The following is a 4115-nucleotide window of genomic DNA, read 5'->3' on the forward strand; positions in this document are numbered from 1 at the left end:
TGTGTGTGTGTGTGTGTGTGTGTGTGTGTGTGTGTGTGTGTGTGTGTCTTTGCAAATCATTAAGGGTCGTCATTCTGGATTATCGTTGATTAACGAGAGGGAGGCCTGGTACCTCCAGCAGCCGGGATGGCGGCCCCGCAATTATGTCCCAGCTGATCAGTAATTGGCGCATCACAAGATGATCTCTCTCTCTCTCCGCTGCTCCTCCCAGCCTCTCCTGCCGACTCCGCAATTAGCGCCATTGCTCATTCCCTTCCAGCCTGGGCTGAGTTCAGAGGCCTGCTCCCTGGCGAGTGGGTGCGGTAGGGCTGGCTTTGAAGACCAGTACCCAAATGGGGCTGTGCCGGTGATGTGCGGGGGTGGTGGCAGAGGCTCCGTGGCGGGGGGTGGGGGGGGCATGGAGCTGGCAGGACCTCAAGCGCGCTACCTGGGCCCGTCTTATCGTTCATTATCCTTCCCAGGAAGCCCAGGGGCCATTCTCTGAGCTCCCTGCCCCTCCCCCACTGCATAGACTGGGAAACTGAGACCCAGAGAACGAAAATAGCAAATTAGGGGGAAAAAAATCCAAGACCACTAATTCAGAACAGCACGGTAACATGAATCCAGCCCCACAGAGCCAAGGAAAGAGCAAAGTTACAGAAGGAACTCCTCCCCACCATCACTCCCATCCTGCTGAGGCTGTCACCTCCCAAGCCAACACTGCTTGTCTCAGTTTCCCCGAGCAACGCAAGCTTTTGATACCCCAACTCCCGGGGTTTGGGAGGAACTGCCCTGAGGAACGTGTGGTGTTAATTCAAGGCAGCAGCACCCACCTGGATTATGGCCATGGCCTCCTCACTGTTCCCCACACGTCTACACGGGGCCCCCAATATCCATCACGCTGGAGACACAGGGATCTTTATAACGCCTGGTCTTACCGCTGATGAGATACCATCCCTCCATGCGATGTTACTCCCCATTGCCCTCAGGATAAAGTCTGGGTCCCCAGTCCCCTTTCTTGCTCCACCCCACTTGCTCTCTCTGCCCAGCACGGACCCCTCAGTGCTCTAGCTCCCTCCCACCACCTCGTCCTTCACCCAATCTGATCCCTCTACCTGGTACCCTTTCCCCTCCTCCCATCATGTTTCACCTGGGCACACACCTGCGGGGGAGGCAATGATGCTTACACTCATACTTGGGCTCCATTGCTCAGAAAGGGGTTCTGCGCTCACTGGAGACCAACAGTGACAGAAGCAGAAACTTTAAGGATGGCTTTAGTTAGTTTAGCAGGGGTGCGAGAGGATGGGGAAGGCGGGGCCGTTCCGGAAAACTTCCACATGAAAGACTCTCCCGTGGCTGCAGAGCCACCAGGCAGTTTGTTTCTGAGCCTTGCAGCTGTCTTGGCCATTTTCATTTTTATCTACTTAGGGTGGTCAGCAGGTCACGGCAAGCGGGAGATGCAATGCTAATGACTCCGGCTCCACGTGGCAACCATTCAGGAAAAAGCTGCAATGTTCTCTCTGCCACATTAATCAGAGAAACACATCAAGAGCTGTTGCGTGGAGACAGCTTTCCTCCCAGTACCTGCCCTGCATACTAATCACCACCCGCTCCTGGCGGTGAGTCAGCTCCATGCCAGGCAGGCAGTGAGGGAAGGTCAGAAACGCCCGCTCCAAGCACGTGGGGACAGGCAGAAGGGCGGCAGCCATGTCCCCACCCCGCAGACACACACTGCCCGCAACCATCATTGAGCCCGGGCAGGTGGGCACAGCAAATTCTGGGAAAGTCCATCCAAATGCAGACTCTGGGTTAATTCCTTCGTCTAGGTCTTACCCAAGTCTACCAGAGGGACCTCTCCAGAAGCTGATCCCTGGACAGAGTCTGATAAAAGCAAGAAGGGCCTCACTGCCAGGCACTTTGATAACAATAAGACATAATTTTAGATCGCACTTAACATGTGGCAGGCATGCGTGTAAGCCTTCTAGATGGATTACTCAGTTACTCCTCATATAACTCTGTGAACTGGGTACCCTTACTAGTCTCATTGTATAGATGAGCAAGGAAACACACAGAGAGGTTAAGTAACGAACCCAAGGTCACACAGCTAGTAACACCAGCTGGGTCTGAACCCCCGCAGCTGCGTTCCAAACCATCTCCCTCCACTTCCCCTCATTGTGCTACTAGAACCCAGAGTCGCCTGAGCCAGTGGTAACCACGACAAGCTTCTGAGTGTCTTTTGCATGTATTCATTCATTCACTCATTCATTCATACAGCAGCTATTTGTTGAGCACCTACTATGTACAAGGCACTGTGCTGGGCACCAGGGAGACAAGGGGAAACAAAACAGACGTACGCTTAAGAGGGAGACGGGCATCAATTTAACATTTTCACAAATTTATAGTAATTGCAAAATGTGATAAGTGTCATGAACAGAAGTACCAGGTCCCATGAAAGCACATGGTGGGGGACACTCATGTCTCTTGGAAAAGTCCAGGAAGGCTTCCCGAGGGAGTGACAGATGAGGCGATGGCTTACATCTGCAATTCTCAAAGGGTGGTCCCTGGGTGGGCAGCATGAGGTCACCTGGGAACTTGTTAGAAATGCAGATTCTTGGGGCTCACCCCAGACTTACTGAATCGAGGACGCTGGGGATGAGGCCGAGAAATCTTGAGTAAGCCCTCGGGGGGATTCTGATACCCACACAAGTTTGAGACCTACTGGCTTATGCAAAGGCCCGGAGGCAGGCAGGAGCAGGCATGCTGGAGCAACTGCAGGTGGTGTTGGGGCAGGGGATGGAGTGCCTAAGATGAGCTGGACAGGGTTTGGGTCACCTTGGCCTTGTAGGCATCCTAAGTGGTGCAGCCCTGCATCAGCTCCCATCACCAAGAAGCCCAGTCAGAGGGTTCCTCGGCCCTGGGGACCCTCAGGAGCAGCAGGTCACCCAGGTGTCCAGTCTGGCTGAGGCGAGAGGATGGGAGTGGCTGCGTCATATGGCTTCTGACCGGTCACCTGACTTCTTGCCAATGTTTTAACTTTCAGGAAGCACTGGTGAGAAGGTGGATCCTGTGGCTGGGGAAGTACCTCCATCCTCAACGCCGGGAAATGAACTTAGGATAGAAACTTCTCCTTATCCTCAAGAAGCATCCCAGTAAAACACCAGCAGCAGCAGGTGGCTACGACCCACTGAGTCGCGAGCTGGCCGGGTGTCAACACTGCGAGCACCTGAAGCCAGGTTCATCGCAGGAGAGGGACAGGGTGAAGTTCCCTAGCTGAGCCTGGACGAACTGGAGGTGGCCGCACCTGCTTGCAGAGGTGTCAGCATAGAATAGATCAGAGTTGGTGACGACCAAACAGCCTTGTTGGGCTCCTTCCCATGCACCTCCCCTGCTGCAGGCCGCCCCCCTCAAAGGGGCTTCACCCCACAGGCTGTCTCCGCAGGGTCTACTGGACGACCTGGCCGCCAGAGCAGGGGATGCAGGTCAGAAGGCCAGGATGGATGTTGGGTTGTTACTGGTCCGCTCCAACGTCACGGGGGCCTTTGATATGGATCCAGGTCACGTCCAACTCTCCCAGCCAGGGTTCCTCCTTCAAAAGAAAAAACTAAGAGACCTTGGAGGAACTCACTGTCCCAAAAAGTGCAGTAAGGAGTGGGAACTTGCAGAAGGCTCTGGTAGATGAGGGAGTTAGACAAGGAGCACAGAGGAAAGGAGGGTACTTTTCTTTTTCTTTTTAATATTTATCTATTTGGTTGCACCGGGTCTTAGTTGTGGCTCGTGGGCTCCTTAGTTGTGGCATGCGAACTCTTTAGTTGTGGCATGCATGTGGGATCTAGTTCCCTGACCAGGGATCGAACCCGGGCCCCCTGCATTGGGAGCGTGGCACTCTACCCACTGTGCCACCAGGGAAGTCCCGCGTACTTTTCTTTACACTAGCTTTTTTCTCTCCATAAAAAAATGTGAACACAGACGTAAAGAGAGAAAAAGTGAAAGTTCCTTTTTTTCCCGTCTCTTACTAATATCCCTGCTTCCTTAGCAGTAACCTATATTAGCAGTTGGCTCTATATCGTCCCAGACCTTTTCTGGGCATTTACACACACACACACACACACACACACACACACACACACACACACACA

The 4115-nt window shown here is 53.5% G+C and overlaps 1 long non-coding RNA gene across 1 annotated transcript in view; it reads left to right on the forward strand.

Annotated features, from left to right (window-relative positions):
• The window catches only part of LOC113627501 (uncharacterized), a 16878-nt gene extending 13088 nt beyond the window's left edge, over positions 1-3790 (forward strand). The window contains exons 3-4 of the long non-coding RNA XR_003435573.1: positions 1408-1598; positions 3020-3790. This is a non-coding gene — a long non-coding RNA (uncharacterized LOC113627501). The remainder of the gene's footprint in view (positions 1-1407; positions 1599-3019) is intronic.
• The last annotated feature ends 325 nt before the right edge of the window (positions 3791-4115 follow it).

The sequence above is a fragment of the Aethalodelphis obliquidens genome, unplaced genomic scaffold, assembly GCF_003676395.1.
Source record: "Aethalodelphis obliquidens isolate GAN/ISIS:26980383/991018 unplaced genomic scaffold, ASM367639v1 scaffold21, whole genome shotgun sequence".
Classification (NCBI taxonomy): domain Eukaryota; kingdom Metazoa; phylum Chordata; class Mammalia; order Artiodactyla; family Delphinidae; genus Aethalodelphis; species Aethalodelphis obliquidens.